A 22,428-nucleotide genomic window follows, 5' to 3' on the forward strand; every position below is an offset into this window, starting at 1 on the left:
AACTTTACTCGACTTGTTGTCACTCAGTCATGAGTTTCTATAGACTATCTGGATTTAGTTATTGCGTAATAATTATTGTGTTCCCAGGAATTATTAATGCGTGGGAACATAATAACTAATTCGTGGCCACGCATTATTAACTCGTGGCCACGCATTATTAATACGTGGCCACGTATTAATATTTTTCTCACCAATGTCACCAGGGGGGCTCCGTAGAGAAGAGCTGCACCGAGAGCAAATTGAGAAAGAAGAAACAAGAACTGCAAACAAAAACCTATGTTAAAACAAAGAAAAAAGACTTATAGTTTACATGATTACATAAATGATTTGTTTGCTATTTATAGTTTTATTTTTGAAATGTATTTTATTTTGCTTGACTCAGTTTTTTTTTCTTTTAAACTCATAGTTTTGTTTTATTCTGAGAAAGTGTTGCTTTATCTTTATGATACAAAACTAATCCCATACCCCACCCGCATTTGTTTTCAAATTACCATGAACAGTAATTTACACAAATCTGGTTCTCCATAGTTATATGTGTATTCCCAAGTGAAAGAAATGTGTTTAATCTTAATCTCGATGTAGTGCTATAGTCCTGCCGGAGTGCACCGGAACGAACGACACTATCATAAACAAATGCCCACACACACACACACACACACACACACACACACACACACACACACACACACACACACACACACACACACACACACACACACACACACACACACACACACACACACACACAGACACACACACACACACAGACACACACACACACACACACACACACACACACACACACACACACACACGACCGGACATGTTCTTCATAAAACTAATAATATGGCGTAATAATCGGGCAGTTCGATGTGTTTTACCATAGGAAAGTATCTTGTGCGAATGAGAAAGTATATCGTGCCTTGTTTTATTTAAATTGAGGCCACGAATTACATCTCGTGCGCACAAGTTAATAAAGCGTGGCCTCGTTTTATTTAAATTGAGGTCACGAATTACATCTCGTGCGCACGAGTTAATAAAGCCTGGCTTTGTTTTATTTATTTATATTTGTCTCTCTATGAACCCTGTAAGTTTATCTACAAATGGCAACATGTCTATTTATCATAAAATGATCATTAATTGTTTTACTAGTATATTCTGGATATACAGTATTTCCCTTGTCAACATATCAAATAGATAATATATGTCATTCCAATGGCGCATGACTCTAGTGTTGAAATCCCCTTGGCAGCTCGCTGACCTCCACGAGCACTCCACCTGTGTCAACCCTGCTTTTTGATCTCTGTAAAGGAATTCATCCATATTGTGTGTCAGTGTACGTTTGATCCAGGAGCTTCACTCCCTGTGGAAGGACACATTCCCTCATGCAGCATGGCCAGTATAAACAAGGTGACAGGTCATCCTGTATGTTCCTGTAGAATAAATAATTCATGGTCGCAAGTCTCTTGGTTCAGGCCTACGCAGTCCCTCTGTGTCTGCATTAGTGTCAGTATCTATTGGCAACAAAGGAAATGAAACAATTTCAACAAGCCTCTTGTTGCATTTCATGGTAGCCTGCAATTACCTTTGCCCACGGAGCTGCAAATGAAACACAATTGACTGGTTACTGTTGACTTAATGAGGGTTATTGTGTGTCCAGAAATAAAAGCATATGTGTGGGAATGCATTGTTTTTTTATTTAGAGAATCAGAGAAAGCATATTTTTTTATTTAAGTTTTACTTTATGCAAGTTAAATGAACTGTATTAGTATGGAACCATCACACATTGCTCTTCCTGCAGGTACATAATGGAAGCCATTGATATTGTTTAGCCTCACGTCCAAACATTGCAGATCCTCACAGATATATAATGGCCATTCCTGTGCATATGACAGCTATAATCTCACTTAATGCAGGCCAGACAAATGTGGCCCTTAGAGACTTCTGTTTTCACTCCTCAGCTGTTCCAGTGATGTTGGTCAAAGCGTTTAATATTTTCTATCCTTTAAGGAGATTCTGCAATGTATCAGTATATTCCAGACATTAAGTCAGTGCAGACCCCTCAATAAGATGCTTGTCAAGTATGTCTTCTTTTAGTTTACTTCCTCCTCACTCTCTTTTCTCTTTTTTTTCTGTGGTGGCTTGTAAGCAAACAGCACGAAACTATGAGTCAAGTTAATGTACTTCATTAGAGGTTCAGTTTTTTATGTCTGGCTTAATTTAACAAGCCGGAAAGCCTTGGGACAATTCTCCTGACATTTTAAGAATACGAGGCCTGGCATAGGAGACTGGCGTTTATATGAAACCATGGAGAGAAGGAGAGGAGGGGACAGGAGAGACTACAGCTAATTCTGCCTGTTAATGGTTGTTTAGAGCCTAAGGAGACAGGATGCAGACAGACCCAGGAAGCACACAGCTGGAGTGAGGGGGCTGTGCTGGTAGTGGTGCTGTTTGTGGGGGGGGGGCATTGCAAGGTAATACGCTACCAGGAAGGGGGGGGGTGGAATTGACAGCAGCAGTCATTCAAACAGAGCTCCCTTTTGGTTTACCCATTTTCACTAAACACGCTTCCAGAAATCCACTACATTTAAGATGGACGTATAGTGTACAGAGATGAATAATTTATGAAAAGGAACACTATTATTTATCATACTGAATGTAGGGCATATATAAGAAAAGGAAAAGGATAAGGCAATATGAATATTAGATTATAAAGGGCACGTTATTCTACAATTCATGCAGCGTAAAACGGTGCATTCTCTCCTTGTTGTTTTTCTCATTTAATGAGTTATGGGATATGTATGATGCCATATTCATGTGTTGGGAAGCTGTAAAGATCATTCATGATTACAAATATGTCTTTGTGTACTATTGGGATTAATCAACTAATTTAGTAAAATATAGATCCTGAGTGATATAAGGGCAGTGACATTATCATATGAGCTTCTGTATTCCAAAGTCTGTGCCTCTGGGTTCTTTCATTATTAATACAAATGAAGTGGACTCGTTGCAGCTGTGAAAAATGTGCACTAAAGAGCTGTCAATGCTGCATTTTCTTCTAATGATTGTAGTTACCCGTAGGCATCCGGAGTGGACAGAAACAGCAGAATAATGGCTACAGTCAATAAAGAAAAGGTCGTCTTAACAAATGGACAAACCTGGCTGGGTAAAGACACAAGAAGGGATAATTAAATGACTTACACACAGTGCTATTCTACAAAGGAGCACCTGCTCATTATTTCAACTGGCTTCTTTCGACGCGAAGGAGGAGCGGCTCAACTCTGAGTCCCTCCCGGATGACCGAACTTCTCACCTTAGAGACACCAGCCACCCTGCGGAGAAAACCCATCTCGGCCGCTTGTATCCGCGATCTCGTTCTTTCGGTCATAACCCATCCTTCATGACCATAGGTGAGGGTAGGAACGAAAATGGCCCGGTAGACAGAGAGCTTTGCCTTCTGGCTCAGCTCCCTTTTCGTCACAACGGTGCGGTAAAGCGACTGCAGTACCGCTCCCGCTGCTCCGATTCTCCGGCCCATCTCACGCTCCATTGTTCCCTCACTCGAGAACAAGACCCCGAGATACTTGAACTCCTTCACTTGGGGTAAGGACTCATTCCCTACTTGGAGTGGACAGTCCATCGGTTTCCTGCTGAGAACCATGGCCTCAGATTTGGAGGTGCTGATCCTCATCCCAGCCGCTTCACACTCGGTTGCGAACCGATCCAGTGAGTGCTGAAGGTCGCAGACCGATGAAGCCATTAGAACCACATCATCTGCAAAAAGCAGTGGTGCAATCCTTAGTCCACCGAACTGCAGATCCCCTCCCCCATGACTACGCCTCGAAATCCGATCCATGTATATTACAAACAGGATTGGTGACAAAGCGCAGCCCTGGCGGAGGCCAACCCTCACCGGAAATGGGTCCGACTTACTGCCGAGGACCCGGACACAGCTCTCGCTTTGGGAGTACAGAGATTGGATGGCCCTGAGTAGAGACCCCCTCACCCCATACTCCCGCAGCGCCTCCCACAGTAACTCCTTGGGAACTCGGTCATACGCCTTCTCCAAGTCTACAAAACACATGTAGACCGGATAAGCGTACTCCCAGGCCCTCTCCAGGATTCTTGCGAGAGTAAAAAGCTGATTCGTCGTTCCACGACCAGGACGGAATCCGCATTGTTCCTCCTCAATCTGAGGTTCGACAATCGGCCTGCTCAGATAATTGGTCGTGCTTTTTACAGTGCCACGGCTTCCACAGATGAAATATTTGTATATATTTATTGTAAGCATTTAATGTATTCATTGCTATCAGGATGTTAAGAGCATTCCATGGAATATAACAAAAAGTGTTTTTGAAGTGAATTACCTATACCCTACCTTTGAGCTTTCGAGGGGAAGTTCCTAAATCCATCTAAACATTTCCATTGAGGAGTGAGAGTGATGCGCACGCAGTTTGCCCAAAACCTTAAACTGAGTTGTAGCTCTAATAGCAGTTAATATGCAATCTCCATTTTTGACAAATTGAATGATGGATTATCAGTAATCATTTCAAAGTGACACAGACACATTGGATTAACCTTCAGCAGCATTTTTTGCATTTTGATGCCATTGAACACAACTTTTGATCAGAAAAACAGCAAAGGTAAGACATATTTGCCGTTTTGGCTCAGTAAAGCTATATGTGTGTTGTCTGGGTTTGCCTAAACTGCCGCGAGTTTTGTGAGTTCTGTGCTGAGTGCGTTAGTATTTTTTCGCTTAGGGTTAATTCAGAGGCTTGGTATATCACGATTCTTGTGTTATGTCACGTTTTTAGTTTTGTATGTCTTGTTATGGGTGTTTTGCTGTTCTCCCTGTCATGTTTTCCTCCTTGTGTCTGGTCCTTCTCCCTGGCCCTTTCTCATTTCTCTAACTCCCCTCCTCGACTCCCCTCCTCGACTCCTATCCTCGAGACTTAGTCCCGCCCACAGGAGATGCGAGCGGAGGAGCCTAGTAGGGGAGCCGAGGAGAGAGGATGGGAAGCAGCAGGCGGTTAGAGAAATGAGAACTCCTCTCCTCTGAGCGGTCATTTTAAAGAGACGTCCATTAATGATGACAGGAGGCACAGCAGCCCTCTGTCTGATGGACAGATGTGTTCATGACGACTTATATATTTACTTTGATTCATTCAGAGTGCGGTATAATGAGACAATAACAGGCTACAGATGCGGACACACACACACACACACACACACACGTATATATTTATATAAATATATACAATTTCAGAATCAAACAGAGCACTCATAATAACGTAACACTATCAGAGACTGGATATATCCACCCCTCTCTGGTCGCTACAATGAGGAAAATAAATTACGGGCCAAACGTTTTATTTACAAGTATTAAAAGTAAGCAGAGGACACCAAACCAACTGAGACCTGTCTGTCCGCTGCATCTACGCACTGTACAACACACATACCTACACACTGTAGGCTACAACACTAGGGCTGCAACAAACGACTAATTTGATAATCGATTAATCTATCGATTAATGAAACGATTAAACGACTATTCGGACTATTACGCCTTGCACAATTTCTCAAACGCTCTTATTTAGCCATAAACTTTTAGATTTAGCTTGAGGTTGTTTTAGGCATGTGGAAACTAACAATGAAGACAATAAAGATGAATACTTGATTCAAAAATACTATTATTAAATTAAACACATTTTGAACAAAATTAACATTGCTTTTTATTTAAATTAAATACATAATATTTCACATCAAAAGAAACAAGTGTTTTAACAAATCATATTAAATAATGTGATGACAGAACTGTAAACAGAATAGCTGAAACTTTAACAAAATAAATAACTCTGTTACCTCTAATCATTAACCCGTGTTTGTATCATTGAGTTAACTCCGTGTGTTGCTGCTAGCAAACATAACACCTGACGTGGAAACGTTACTCAGGGATGGGGGGGGGCTACAGAGCTACTAGAAATACAATCGAACCCGGTGCATTCCTCCGTCTGAATGTGGTGCACTTTTGCTAAATGTTTAGACAAATTGCTCGTGTTACCGCCCTTACATGCTAAACTCTTATTGCACTTTTGGCAACGAGCATCGAGACGGGTAAAGTTTAACCACACCTCGGAGCAGGGTCGGCTCTAGAACAAATCGAATGGGGGGGCAATCATTTACCAAGGGGGGGGCACACACTGCCGTCAACAACCAACACACAAACACCAACGTAACTTCTAAAAACATGCTGTAAAGTCTATTGTCTTTCACACACATTGCAGGCGTGTAGTGCTATTGTATAGCGCACCTATGACTTGTGCAGACATGCACGGTTGTGGCACGACCACCAAAACAGAAACATATGGACATAGGCCACCATATAAAAAGTGTGCAAATGTATTTAGTATCCTATCCATGTGAACATGTTTTAGATGGGGGTGGACCTAACCTCCTCTAGGAGGGTCTGGGGGCATGCTCCCCCGGGAACATTATTTTTTAAAATATTGAAGTTAAATGCATCAATGTGGTGCACTTTGAGAGCAAAATGAAGAGATCTATGGTTAGCCTACATCTCTCAGCATCCATATGAAACACAACTGTAAACAGATTTACTTTTTCTTTATGGATATTTTACTAATCACTCCCCTTTTATTAAACTGTATTTTTTTGTTACTGTCCTATAGTATTTCATACCGGTTTTTCATTTATTCTCTTATTCTTTAATAACTATAATGATCATATAAAGGTATTCCCCGCAAATACTTGTTTACATAAATGGTGACCAAACAGTTTGAGACCCACTGAGATAAGTTAACCTACAATAAAGTTAACTATCTAAACACTGAGAGAGTCCTTACCTCACTGAGCTGACGTTATAAGAGCCTCTCAGTCTGACAGGAGAGGACTCTCCTCCACCTTGGTGTAGAAACAGCCCTTTATATCCGTTAGCATAGTTAGCGAACCAGATGCTAACAACAACATTTCACGTTAACGCTCGCGCACTCACAAAATGCGCTCTTGCCACACACACACAGAGCCGAGCTTGAATGAAACACAGAGACCCAGAAGTAGGCTACTTGTACTGTACTGTATATCATATTATTTTCGATGGCTTTACTGTATAATCAGTGTAACAGATGAACAGATCGCCACTGGGCTTTCATCTAAACACACAGCCACGTAATGATCAACACATCCTCACTCCCAGGTCGGCCTATGTTGACGTTATGTCAAGTCCCCTGTCGGCTTTTTCCAACGCAAGGGGGGGGGCCTTAGCGTCAATTTTCAACGCAAGGGGGGGGGCCCTTAGCGTCCATTTTCAGCTTTCCGGGATGTCCATATGCTTCTATGGACGCTCATGGAAGCACGGCGTTCGTTTGTGTCGACTGCCCTTAAAGGCAATGTGAGCGTCCATTCTCATTGGATAACGGAGAATTGTACACCCGGAAGTAAGTATTCCCCTTACTGTCGATTGATTTTACAGTGATATCTGCACTACTCATCGACTAAAAAACACCAGATTATCCTTGTTAATTACACAACATTGATTGGTTTAAATTGTGTGCAATGCTTTTGCTAGTGATAGTCCTCAAGCTCTGTGATTGGAGAGTGTGCTCCGAGGGTTACGCCGAGCCTCGAACAGCACTTGAAATGGGATGGAACCACGCAGACTGTCCAAAACTGGATTTGAACGGGTCCACCGCGTCCCCCCTCCCCCACCCTGTCCCCAGAACTACAAATGCTGGCTATTCTGTTTCGCAACATGTTCTGTATCTATGGCACGTCTCGACGTTTTCGTATTTCCCATAATAAGAAGTTGCCAGTATTAAACTGTGTACATCCCTGGAGGTTTAGGGGATACGAAACACTCACATTTAAAACATATAATTAATAAATGGGTGAAAATTGCTTGTGCCCATAATGGGCAGCATTAATATATATATATACACACATGCCAGCTAAGGTCAGAAGAGCTTTATTTAACAGCTGGTCTTATGTTTGTGACCCCTGTTGTTAATTGATAACATTACATTACATTACATTAATTGATAAGCCTGAAACATGCACTTGTTAAGGTTCAGAGGCACATTTTGCAAATATGGCAGTATAGCCATCGATCAGCTTAAGATAAGATATACTTTATTGATCTCAAGTTGGAACATTTGCGTTACATCAGCATGTGTAACAGTTAAATATGCAGTGGTGTTTATTTGTAAATCATTTAGTATAATCACACAAATTCTGTGTTTTATATTCAACAATTCTGTGTTCTTTATTTATTGATTGTTCAATACCTGACAAGGTCGGAGATGAAATATCTACATACATATATAAGAGTTATAAGAGTATAATACATTATGTATAATATCAGTTAAAATAAGTGCTTCAACATACATTGCTGGAGGTACGCACAAATATTGATAGATGTCTTGTAATGCACTATTGAGGAACCATGCTACCCAAGTTTTTCATTCAATGCATAACTACACCATAGTTGTGTAGGCCTATATGATATGTAAATAAACCTTAGAAAATCTTGAAATCTTGAAAGGGATGTGCAAAATAGTCATTATATACAGTCTTTAATGAACTATTAGTAGAGAATACCGAGTAATTAATATACTTTATAGGGATCCTATTAATATCTAATGATACAAATAATGAAATTCAATAACATGCTTTAACCACTAGGTGTCCCTTTATATCAGGTGTGCACCTTTATGGTGTAAATACAGCCTATCTACCAATTGGATCAAATATAAAAGTCAGCCGAATTAGTGTTGATACTGCAAGGAGACGTATTGTGTGAAAAGAAATGTAAGATGTTGTTTAATGGCTGATATATTTATGATCAACGTCACGTTTTCAGTTCCTCATGTTTGTCTAGAAGTCTTCTCATCAGGGCTCTATAAATACAGAACTACGGCAGATATGTAATATTTAATACAGCCGAACCGTGTATTACAATGCCGTTATGTGATGACTTCCAAAGAGAAAAGCAAGCACACTCGGAATAAAGTATTATTGTATTTTTTTTTTAATGTTTTCGGTCTGTTTCCGTTATTTGTTAATGACGATGTGCTGTGAGATGTGAGACTGGAATTGCACAGGGGGAAATAACGTAGGCTATCTTTAGATGCGGATTTTGTTAAACTAATATGTTTTCGCTGTGGACCAACACTATACATTGACGGGGAAGGGGGTAGCAATAAAGATAACACCATTAAACAGTTACACAACATAACAGAAATAATATCGATAGCAGCGTCCCTAGCAACCACCTTGGTAACAATGAAAACGTTATGGACGCAATTTCCTGAAGTAATCTTCGTAATAACTAGCAAACTAAAGATCATGTACATCCACTGCACACATAATCTGAAATAACAACTCGCATCAAATGACATCAAAACGCATTTTAATGGCCAAACTAACTTTAAAATAGGCATTTTCCATCGAGAATAAAACGAAGTTCGGCCATGTTTTTTTTTTCTTCAGGGAGAAATTTGAAGATCACGTGACGTCAAACAGAGCACATGGTGTAGTCCAAACGATAGCTGGGGATTCTGGGTAGTGTAGTGTCTTCTGCCATCCTTTACTCCGAAAACACATTTGTTTCTCCGAATCGAAGGGGAAAAATACAAAAGCATTGCACACAATTTAAACCAATCAATGTTGTGTAATTAACAAGGATAATCTGGTGTTTTTTAGTCGATGAGTAGTGCAGATATCACTGTAAAATCAATCGACAGTAAGGGGAATACTTACTTCCGGGTGTACAACGAGTATCCAATGAGAATGGACGCTCACATTGCCTTTAAGGGCAGCCGACACAAACGAATGCCGTGCTTCCATGAGCGTCTATAGAAGCATATGGACATCCCGGAAAGCTGAAAATGGACGCTAAGGGCCCCCCCTTGCGTTGAAAATGGACGCTAAGGCCCCCCCCTTGCGTTGGAATAAGCCGACAGGGGACTTGACATAACGTCAACATAGGCCGACCTGGGAGTGAGGATGTGTTGTAATGATAACAAAACAAAGGTCGGGGGTCATTGGTCAAGCAACACACCAATCAGAGAGCAGCAGTGAGCACACCTCAGGCTGTGTTTTATATTTGTATTATTTATTTCTAATGTATTTCACACAAAAAAACTTTAGTGGAAACGTTTTCACTTATATGATTTAACATTTTTAAAAAACGGCAAAGTGGCAAGGCTTGCCCACCCTGCGTTGGGGGGGGCACAGTGACTCATTTGGGGGGGCATGGCCCGCGAATGACCCCCCATGACGCCGACCCTGCCTCGGAGCGAGTTCTCTCCGCCATCTCCGCAGTGTGTTCGTTGCATGCATGATGTAGCAGCTGCGTGTGTGTAAACTGCCCCGCCCCCTCGCACACAGACGGGGGAGAGAAAGATCTCTGGTCTGGATTGGAAAGATCGAAAATACATAATTGACGCATTTTTTTTGTCTTTTTGCATATTAGAAACGAGTTGGCGACACTAAGACTGCGATGTAATGCTTATGTAACAATAATACATGACATGTATTTTTTAAATGTCTCCGGTACCGATAAAAAGACCAATAACGTTGGAGTTTACGGCGCGTAAAACACACGTGATGACGTCACCAACGAATCGACTACTGAATTAGTTGGCAACTAATTTGGTAATCAATTTTATTCGATTAAGTCGAATAGTTGTTGCACCCCTATACAACACACACACCTACACACTGTACCACACGCACAGCTCCTAAAGCATATAATCAGGCTACAGCCGTTGTGTATTTTATTATGTGAAGCACTAAATGGTTTTAGAAAAATATCGACTCTTTGTTTGTAGACTAAACTAAACCAAATAAAGAGAGTAGGCCTGTTATACTGAGTGATATATATTTTACACACTGCTCTGCTTTCTGCACGGACCTCACAGCTGTTCTCACTGTAAGCATCGCCTCGCGATGAAAGCAGTTTCTAAAATAATATATGAGATGCATGCAGAGCTGTCATTGGCTGAGATAAGTCCGGCCGTGCGTCACGACTCTTTGAAACATCTCTGTTCCTGGAAATGCATCCGCGAAGGACCGTGGAGGACCCATCAGTGTATCCTCAGTTAGAGCTCCTCCAGAGAGCCTCCTCGATGCTCGGTCCTCGACGTGCATTTAGAGAAATGAGATGTCATTCAACATGGCGCGCTAAAATTCATTTCTGGGTCACTACCGGAGGACCGAGGAGGGGGATTTGATCAAATGAGAAAGGGCCCCTGTGTTTTCCTCCCTGTCGTTAGTTTCCCTGGTGTGTCTAATTGTCTGATTGTGTTCACCTGTTGCCCTTGTGTGTCTCCTGTCAACACACAGTAGGCTTGTTTGAAACAAGCGAGACCTGCGCCTACATGAGACGTTGAAATCTCGCGGGACAAAGACGCCCGCAGCCTTGAGAGCGAGGCGCGGCGAGGCGGCGCAGTTCCTCTCCACGGGTTGCGGAAGCGAAATGCTTGATGGGAAACGACTCGCTGGTATCTCGAGCTGAGCGCTCATTGGTGGTTTTTTCCACGTGCTGGTGATGAAACTCTCCAATTGGCTCGGCAAAAGTTTGTTGTTGTTTTGTGTCAGTTTTACGTCGCCACTTCCATTCACATTTTTCATCATTGTTCCACAATAATTATCATCATTAAATTAATATCCATATATTTTATACTATACTTGCACTGCTTACCGTTTTCATACTTTATATATCTTAGCATATTCATACACACTGTTCATACTGCTCTCAGGCTGCTGTGTATATCTAGTGTATTCATACCCCTCACTGTTTATTCATCATTCAATTCATTCTATATTTTATTCTGTAGATTGTGTACATTACTTTTCACTTCACTGCTTGTTGCACCTGGTGAGAAGCTAAACTGCATTTCGTTGTCTCAGTACCTGTAATATGTGCAATAACAATAAAGTTGAATCTAATCTTGAGCAGGAACAAATGTATTTACTTAGTACATATCTGACATTAACGATTAAACACATGTGTGCATTCTTTATAAATGCAAACCGAGTCAAGCCGACTCCGGAGGTGGCGGTATGCACCTTAAAGTTGTTTGCAATCCGCCAAAAAACCGAGAGAAGAAGAAGAAGAAGACGAAGCCGACTCCGAGCTGTCCGACTTCAGGCGAGCTTTTTGAGACCTCCCCCGGCTGCGATCGGCTATTCTCGTCTACTTTCGAGGCGAGCCGCAACGCGTCTCAAACAAGCCTTCTCACTCCATAATCGTCCAGGAGCGACGTTTGGTCAGTGTCCGTGGCGTGCAGTTGTGACGCTCCTAGGCTGGTGTAGTCCAAACGATAGCTGGGGATTCTGGGTAGTATAGTGTCTTCTGCCATCCTTTACTCCGAACAAATATTTGTTTCTCCGAATCGAAGGGGAAAAATACAAAAGCATTGCACACAATTTAAACCAATCAATGTTGTGTAATTAACAAGGATAATCTGGTGTTTTTTAGTCAATGAGTAGTGCAGATATCACTGTAAAATCAATCGACAGTAAGGGGAATACTTACTTCCGGGTGTACAATTCTCCGTTATCCAATGAGAATGGACGCTCACATTGCCTTTAAGGGCAGCCGACACAAACGAATGCCGTGCTTCCATGAGCGTCAAATCCCGCCGCAGATGGGAATACATTGCAATCAGTTGAAAGCTATTTGCGTCCCTTTATGAAGCTGAAGGAGCCTAGGAGCGTCACAACTGCACGCCACGGACACTGACCAAACGTCGCTCCTGGACGATTATGGAGTGAGAGTGTGTTGCTCCTGTGCTCATCATCACCAGCCCCGCCCCTGATTGCTCCCACCTGTGTCTTGTTACCCTGTGTTTAAATTCCCCTGTCTCCCAGTGTTCAGGGTCAGTTCGTCTTGTCTCTTGCCATGGTCAGGTCTATGCTCTCTGTGCTCTTGAAAAGTTTTGTTCCTCACTACGTGAGCGCTTTCATTTTGTTCTCATTTTTTGTCATCTCAACTTGAGATTTGCTAGTGACCATTTTTTTGTTCATCTTGCTGTATTTTGGAAAAATAAAGTATCTTACCAATACTTTACCTGTCTCCCGGGTCGTGCAATTGGGTCCTACATCCTAAGTGTCTGAGTTCCTAACATGGTATTACCCGTCAGTTAGCTGAGTTTCTTCCCGTTAAGTGGGTATGACACATTAATAGGTTGTTAAATGTTAAGAAGCCCTGACACAGTTTCATGAAAAAAAGAAGCCTGTAGCCCCGGGGGGCTATGGGGCTTAACAGGTTTAACCATAGTTTTATACATGTAAGCTTTTCTGTTGATTAGTAATGTAACATTGCTCCACTTCCATTTACCGAGCCTTCTTTGAAAACGTCTGGAGACCCCTTGGGGAGAACTGCCACTCATTTAAAACCTCTGATCAAAATTAATATAATGTCATCTTCAAAATGTCATCTGATTCTACTATAGTCTCACTGTTTGAGCTTGGAGAGTTACAGTGAACTAATTGTGATGAAGCAAGTCTTGTAACCTTGCAGATCTTTTTCTACAGCAAACATTTTGTTGGAGCAATAAAAGCACAAAACCACATTGTGTTAACAATGGCTCAATTCCATTATGTTTTCCAGTAAGATGTGCCAGTAAGGAAACATGGACAATATGCTATTTTTCCCAGCAGCCAATCTCATTTTTAATGGCATGGTAAATGCTGGTGCAATTAAGTACATAATGCCCCTAAAGTATTGTACATTTTGGTTCATCGGGATGGCTACTCCTCACTAAATAGAAAGGACCAGGATGATTTATTTTTATATTTTACAATTACACCGCTGTTTACGCTGCTATGACGGCTGCTGTAAAAAAACCTTGTCTAAATGGAAATGAAACTTGTGCTTTCCCTCTTTTGACATCCTGAAATGTCTGCTGTGAAATTAGTCTATTGAGATGATGATTGTATCATATTGTAATGTATCATTATCCTAAACAAAGCTTAATGTAGGCCTGTTTACAGCTACACAGTGCTGCCACACACAAACCTGACCAGTGAGTGGGAAGCTAAGGATAACTTGGCAATATACCAATAATATTACACTGGAAGAAGTGAAACTAAAGCATAGCTCCCTTAGGGAAATGTTGGTCTGGTTAGCTGAGGCTACTAAGAAAAAGTAGTGACATTGAAAAAGTCAAAAAGTTTGACAACCGTATCAAATCAAACACAATAGAATAGAAGCAGAAAATATCACTCAATTGAGTTTAATTTGAAGTACAATGGCCGAAAAAAACAATTCCATTAGGACAGGGGTCGGCAACCCGCGTCTCCGGAGCCGCATGCGGCTCTTTAAGCCCTTTGCTCTGGCTCCCTTGAGCTTAGACAAAAATAAGCAGGAAATAAAATAAAAATATTTGTAGGACTATTTATATTTAATTGCATGGTTGCAAATGTTTGGTATTTTGAGGTGATACTGAGACACATAAATAAAAAACGGTTTTAATTAGGTCAACTAAAATATGCGTCACATCCTGCTACGGTCCCGCGCCAGCGCCTTTTCTTGCAGGTGAATAACCTGACCCCCGGCTCGATGAGCCGGGATAAATCAATGGATAAATCAAAGAAAAGTATCGTAGGAACACAATATTTAATTCTGCGTGGACAGTTATATGCTTTCACAGCAAACGATGCTGGTTTACCGGTATGTTTGATATGTGGAGAGGAATTGTCAAAGGTGCTGCAGCCTTTACGTATCGAGGAAAAACACGGAAGAGGAAGACAGCTGACGATCTTCAGTCATAATTCAATCCGTTAACTCTTTTTAGGGTGCAGCTATATGTTTTATTTATTTCAAAGTGGGCCCATTTGAATTATATTCAAATTTGCAGAGGACTCCCCAAGTGCTGTTAAATTAATTTTAAAGTAGGCCTGTGTATTTTTTTTGTATTCTCCTTATGAGAGTTCTTTGTTTATTATTAGAAGTAAACCGTTTTCTATAATGTAATAAATAATAAATGCAAAAAACTGTAGTTTTTGTCTATGATATAACAATATATACAACTGTATAAGCTATCAAATATTATGTGTTGCGGCTCCAGACAAACAAAATTGGTGGATAAGGGGGAAAAATGGCTATTTTGGTCAAAAAAGTTCGCCTGCATTAGGAGAAAGGTGCAGCAGTTTTGGAGGCGATGCTACGGTGGCCAGCAGGTGCAAACGCTAAACAACGGCCAAAAACACACACATAAGCAGGAAACACCTGCAAATAATTAAATGAAAAACCAACAAACCCTGAAAACACATACAACAGAAAAACGCTGCATTTACAGAAATTATGCAAACTAAACCTACAACACACAAACCCTGAAAACAAACGCAACAGAAAAACGCTGCAAATACAAAAACGATATGCAAAGTCAAAAGCACATACAACCAAATAACACGTTACAAAAAAAAAAGACATTACAACAAAAAAACATTCCGGAAGTGCTCCAGGCCTCTAGGGGGCGCGCTGCGTGGAACAGATTGATGTATGACCAGACATAGAGAGAACGAACAAGAGGAAAGAAAGTTCATTTAAGTGGAGAAAGATATAAGAAGGTACGTTTTGTTTTTTTATACATAGAGCGTCATATTTACGTAGCTAGCGTTAGCGTGTTTGATCAAAGAGATTGCAAGAGCCATTGAGCACCTAAATGTAACTCTTGACATATAGATGTATAGTATAGAACCGGGACGCCCCTCCCTACACGCAGATCAAACAGACTGGGTGGGGTCTCACCAGGGTCGGCTCTAGAACAACTTGAATGGGGGGGCAATCATTTACCAAGGGGGGGCACACACTGCCGTCAACAACCAACACACAAACACCAACTTCAATTTAAAAAAACATGCTGTAAAGTCTATTGTCTTTCACACACATTGCAGGGGTGTAGTGCTATTGTATAGCGCACCTATGACTTGTGCATACATCCACGGTTGTGGCACGACCACCAAAACAGAAACATATAAGGACAGAGGGTGTCGTTTTCTCATACTGATATTCTGCACAAACTGTGCTGTTGTATTTGCTGTAAAGTGTCTTTACTGTAGGTTATTTTTGTATTATACTGTATATACAGCACTTTGGCTCGACCAAAAATCGTTGAAAAATGTGCTATATAAATAAAACTTGATTTTATTTGATATGGACATAGGCCATCATATAAAAAGTGTGCAAATGTATTTAGTATCCTATCCATGTGAACATGTTTTAGGTGGGGGTGGACCTAACCTCCTCTAGGAGGGTCTGGGGGCATGCTCCCCCGGGAAGATTATTTTTAAAATATTGAAGTTAAATGCATCAATCTGGTGCACTTTGAGAGCAAAGTGAAGAGATCTATGGATAGCCTACATCTCTCAGCATCCATATGAAACAGAACTGTACACAGATTTACTTTTTCTTTATGGATATTTCACTAATCATTCCCCTTTTAAACTGTATTCTTGTGTTACTGTCCTATAGTATTTCATACCCGTTTTTCATGTATTCTCTCTTTAATAACTATAATGATCATATAAAGGTATTCCTCGAAAATACTTACATAAATGGTGACCAAACCGTTTGAGACCCACTGAGATAACTTACACTAAAGTGAACTATCTAAACACTGAGAGAGTCCTTACCTCACTGAGCTGACGTTATAAGATCCTCTCAGTCTGACAGGAGAGGACTGTCCTCCACCTTGGTGTAGAAACAGCTCTTTATATCCGTTAGCATAGCTAGCTAACCAGATGCTAACCACAACATTCCACGTTACCGCTCGCGCACTCACAAAATGCGCTCGTGCCACACACACACAGAGCTTGAATGAAACACAGAGACCCATGTACTTGTACTGTACTGTATATCATATTATTTTTGATGGCTTTACTGTATAATCAGTGTAACAGATTAACAGATCGCCACTGGGCTTTCATCTAAACACTCAGCCACGTAATGATAACAAAAAAAAGGTCGGGGGTCATTGGTCAAGCAACACACCAATCAGAGAGCAGCAGTGAGCACACCTCAGGCTGTGTTTTATAATTGTATTATTTATTTCTGATGTATTTCACACAAAAAACCTTTAGTGGAAACGTTTTCACTTAGCCTATATGATAAAAAAAAGAAAAAATCGGCAAAGTGACAAGGCTTGCCCACCCTGCGTTGGGGGGGCACAGTGACTCATTTGGGGGGGCATGGCCCGCGAATGACCCCCCATGACGCCGACCCTGGGTCTCACGCCCTCACCTCGTGGAGGGGGCCTCAACTGAGCCGCAAATGCGATGCGGTGATAAAAAGGAAATAAAATGTCAAAAGTTGAATTAAAATATTAAAACAGCAACACAACATTATTCCCACATTAAAAGCCAGTCTGAAGAGCTGTGTTTTGAAGGTGGGGGGTCGGTGCAGTCTCTGATGTTTAATGGGAGTGAGTTCCAGAGGGAGGGGGCATCGATGGAGAAAGCTCTGTCCCCCCAGGTTCGGTGCTTGGTTTGTGTGGGGATAGACAGGAGGTTGGCTTCTGATGAGTTAATTGAAAGACCGTTCTTTAATACTATTATAATATTTAGGTAGCTGAAAAATATCCACTCTTTTTGACTTAACCTAGCTGTCCTACATTTTATTTCTCCACAGATGTACTGTCCATTCTGTGGTGCCAGCGTGACATATTCGCATGGCTTTTGTGGTGTCTGTGGCAGAGACATCACATTTCTAAAAGATGTGGCTAACAAAGTCCCTGAGGAGATGCCCACCACTAGTGTGCATCTAAGTGCACAGCCTAGCACCAGTGCAGGTAAATAGGTTGTTCGTTTTATTACCAAACAATAAATATTTATAGAAAACTTGGTTTAAAAGTTCGAATTCTGTTATTATACAAATACATCTCTAAACTATGTGGCTTACCTACTGTTGAATGTGTTATAAGATGTTCCTCAGAAGGGATTGAGGATGAGACTCCTATTGAACATAATGAAGAGTAATGAATGTTTTATTCCTGTTTTTTTGTAGCAGGAAGCTCAGCTGTAGAGTCCTTTCAGAAATATAGGGAAATAAAAAAGAGGGAGAGACCTTTTTTACAAAGGGACGGCATAACTCCAAAAATAAACAGAAATTGGTGAAGGTATGGAACGTTTTCTATTATGAATACATCTGTAATTCAAATCTGCTCACCACACTCTTATATAATGTCCGAAAAAATGTTTTATTCATTTGCATATTATTGTCTTTTTGCAGATTTCTGTTGGAGTAATGAGGAGGATGGATGGCTGCCTTAAACCTGTGAGAGGGAGGACACTTCCCCTTCATGTTGAACCTCAATGGGCATGTGAAGAACTGTTGGCTGCTGCCATAAACAAGCAGAAAGCCTTTAACCAGGACTTGGAAGATGGTGCCCATGTCTTGTTGTACCCTGATGCGAAGGTGATAACAAATATCCCCGGAACGGACACCCCTTTCACAGTACAGATGTACAAAGAAGCCATTGGAAAGCCCTACTAATGAATTACGTTGTACATCTGTACTCTTGAAGCCGTTGAAAACAGTTGTAAGTGCTTCTGACATATATTCCCCCTTGTTTAAAGCACTAAACTGTATAATAGTTCAAATGTAAACATAACAGTTGTTCTGTCTATATTTCTTAACACAATTCATTCCACCCATCATTCCTTTCTCTTCGTGGTTGAACTTATGACGTCAAATGGTCTTTTATGAATAGTGGCAGAAGAAATGGAATTTAAGTATCAACAAAAGCTTCCAAACTTTCCTTCTGTTCAAATCAAATATAAATTCCCTCTTAAGGATTCTAATTCTAAATTAAAAAAAATTCTCACAACAATGTTGGTTTGTTGTGCCCCAATGTAAATCCTAATGTGAGAGTGAAAAAGACGGTCAACAATATAATGTACATTTCACAAACATGTTGTGTTTCGATTGAATCCTTTCTGATTGATGTCAATCCAATAATTCAGGATTCAAACCAACATTTGATGATAGGTACAGACGTAGGGGAACAATTATTTGTATAGTATTAATCATGACACTTTTATTTTCTTAGGTTACACTGGAACAACCTCTTCAAGTGACGAGGACAGTGTGGTTGTTTTAAAGTTGCCATCTGGAGACAGTCTTGCTGACACCGTGGTCAGTTTGGATCTATCGTGGCATTTATTCTTAATTAAAGTGAATTTATTTTATTTCAGTCAGTCATTTGTGTGTTATATGCAGGTGTGGGACTTTCCAAATGAACAGAGCACTCCCAGAATGGACAACAGTTTGCCAGGGTCAAATAAAACATTGTCAACATGTTATTTTGTGCCACAAGAAGCAGAATGTTTTAACAGTACAGTAGTTTGAATATATTTTTTGTTTACCTTTATCAGACCTCTCAGGCACCCACAACCAGCGTCTGATCGGGTAAGACTAATTACAAATGTAATTATACCATGTAGGTTTGAATTTGTAAACATGAAATCAATAAATACCTTTGTGTGCTAATGACACGGTCATTAGATAAACTGCATCATTATTTATTGGGTAAAAATAGGATGGAGAACCAACCCCATTCCAGGAAGATGTCCAGTCTGCCCCGGGTCAGAACACCTTCTATAGGTAAACGATGTTGACAGTTGCATCGTGACACAGTTGTGTGGTGTGTATCTTTATTTGTATATTTGGTTGTTTGCATAGCATCCAATCACAGTGGGTAACATTGCCAGGAAGAAGAACAATTATACTTTCATACATTTCCAAAGGACAACCACAACATCTTAGTGAAGACGATACAAAAAACACCCACAAATATTTTTCAAAGGTCAGATATTGTTTGTTGCATCCATTTCAAATGTTTACGAGGATTGTGCAGGAGTAGGACAAAGTGCTGTTGTCAGTTTAGAACCCAATGTATTGAAAAAACCAGGAAGAGGATCGACATCCTTTTGCAAATATGACTATCATGCATATATTATGTATTTGAAAGTAATTATTCAACTGTCTTCTCACTGCAGCAACTACACAAATGTGTATGCACCTATCATTATTGACAGCCAGTCTGAGCCAGAAGAGGAAACGGAGCAAACTGCAGAGGAAATGTATTAAATGTTACTTTTATCACTTAATTTTTTTATTCTGTACTGTAAATCTTATTACTAGCTTCATCATTTAATATTACAATACATCACTTTGTCTTTCCCAGCACAGAATACCTGACTGCGCCAGACGTTGTTGCAGAACTCTCTGCAAAAATTAAAAATACCTCTTGCAGCAGGTTCAATATTAATAGAGCCAATGTATGGGATGGAGCAATCCGCGGCTTCAAAGGGGCCTCATTCGACCCCTCTCATCAGATGCAGGTTAAGTTTACTGACGTTGAGGGACAAACTGAGGATGGAGTGGACACTGGTGGTCCCAAGCGTGAGTTCCTGACCCTCCTAATGGAATGCCTGAGAATGAGAAGAATATTTGATGGTCCACAGGACAGGAAATTCCTCAAGTTCGACAATGCAGGTAATGATGTTCGCAAATCTGTCTTATGTTCAATACTGTACTGTAAATATAGGAGCTGCTTATGGATTTTGCAGCTTGATTTACGTGACAATTAAATTATCTTATACTGTATATCTTTATGATAACGTGGCAACTGTTGGTTAACGTGATAATAATTTAACAAAAAATATCAACAGCTGCAAAAGATGACGAATACTTTCATGCTGGGAGGATGATTGCAACTTCTATAGTTCAAAAACACAAGGAGAAAAAGAAGAAAACATCATGTCATGGCTCACTGTCTCAAAATCTGATTCTAAATGTATAATGTTCTTTATAAAGATATAACTAATACACAATTATGAATGTATAATATAAGCTGTTTTGTGTATTTAATCATGCGTTGGTCTACAATTTAATGATGGCTTCTACATATTTCACATAAACAGACAATGAAAAAATGTGTCCTTCATGCTGATAACTAGTGTATGCATCTGCAATTAGTATTCTAAACAAAGTAGTGTGTTGAATCCTTATTTCTTGCATTTGAAACAGATACAATACAAAAAGTGAACTTACTGTTGTGTTCAACTTCTGCCAAAAACTGTACATTGTTGCCACAGGAGCCACAGAACACTTGAACTGTCCCCAGATGCTGGCCACAGAAAGGACAAAATATGGCAGCCTGAAAAGACATACATTGATGTAGTAAATCCATGTAATCAAGTCAATCAAAAACACACAGTCTAAATAGTGGTTAGCTAAATAAATAGATACATCATGTTCACCGTTGAATCTGTGATTTGTCTCTCTCTCTCCTTGAATGTCTAATGCACACTACTATCCTGTCATTACTTTGTCCCTCTTCACATTTTGTCACTTTCTCTCTCTCTCTCTCTCTTTCTCTCTCAATTCAATTCAATAGCTTTATTAGCATGACCATAGTTACAGGCAATTGCTAAAGCTCTGTATAGTTGCAATGTCTATACACAAATACATAAATATAAACAAACTGCTAAGAATTCAAATGTCCTTTTTCCGCGGTACCCACTATGGCCCGTGTTATTTGCCTGCACTTGATTTGTCATCTCTTTACAATGTTCTTCCCTCACTTTATCTTCTCTTCACGTGAAGCTCTCCTCTCCTCAGCTGGTGTAGTAGTTAGGCACGCTAACGCTAGCTATATAAATATGACGCTCTATGTATAAAAAAACAAAACTTACCTACTTATATCTTTCTCCACTTAAATGAACTTTCTTTCCTCTTGTTCGTTCTCTCTATGTCTGGTCTTACATCAATCTGTTCCACGTAGCGCGCCCCCTAGAGGCCTGAAGCACTTCCGGAATGTTTTTTTTTTGTAATGTCTTTTTTTTTTGTAATGTGTTTTTCGGTTGTATGTGCTTTTGACTTTACATATCGTTTTTGTATTTGCAGCGTTTTTCTGTTGCGTTTGTTATCGGGGTTTGTGTGTTGTAGGTTTAGCTTGCATCGTTTCTGTAAATGCAGCGTTTTTCTGTTGTATGTGTTTTCGGGGTTTGTTGGTTTTTCATTTCATTATTTGCAGGTGTTTCCTGCTTATGTGTGTGTTTTTGGCCGTTGTTTAGCGTTTGCACCTGCCGGCCACCGTACATTGCAAATAAAAACCACAATTGCCAAAACACATGCAAATGAACAAAACAGCGGCGCTTCTTGTAAACACTGCACATGGATTGTCAAGTCGGCGAAGGTTTTTCCAAAAGCTGCACTTGTTCAAGTGAGTGAATATATTTCTTCATCTGCATGTGTTTTGGCATATTTGTGTTTATATTTTGGATCCTTTTTGAAGGTGCAGTGCGTTTCCCCTAATGCAGACGTGTCAAACTCAAGGCCCACGGGCCAAATGTGGCCCGCCACGTCATTTTATGTGGCCCGCGAGAGCTTAAAAGGTCTGA

General features: G+C 40.5%; 2 long non-coding RNA genes across 3 annotated transcripts; one reads left to right on the forward strand and one right to left on the reverse strand.

The window, feature by feature from the left end:
* The first annotated feature begins 17,512 nt into the window (after positions 1-17,512).
* LOC117550610 lies at positions 17,513-18,762 on the forward strand. The gene is made up of 3 exons (XR_004569664.1): positions 17,513-17,810; positions 18,026-18,137; positions 18,251-18,762. It is a non-coding gene; the product is annotated as an uncharacterized LOC117550610 (long non-coding RNA).
* A 764-nt stretch (positions 18,763-19,526) lies between these two features.
* Positions 19,527-21,775, reverse strand: LOC117550609. 2 transcript variants are annotated; one of them, XR_004569662.1, is made up of 3 exons: positions 21,721-21,775; positions 21,077-21,182; positions 19,527-20,454 (listed from the first exon to the last, which is right to left on the reverse strand). It is a non-coding gene; the product is annotated as an uncharacterized LOC117550609 (long non-coding RNA). The 2 variants fall into 2 exon arrangements; XR_004569663.1 differs by having other exon boundaries at positions 19,527-20,742.
* Positions 21,776-22,428: the final 653 nt, after the last annotated feature.

This window comes from Gymnodraco acuticeps, unplaced genomic scaffold (assembly GCF_902827175.1).
Source record: "Gymnodraco acuticeps unplaced genomic scaffold, fGymAcu1.1, whole genome shotgun sequence".
In the NCBI taxonomy this organism is placed as follows: domain Eukaryota; kingdom Metazoa; phylum Chordata; class Actinopteri; order Perciformes; family Bathydraconidae; genus Gymnodraco; species Gymnodraco acuticeps.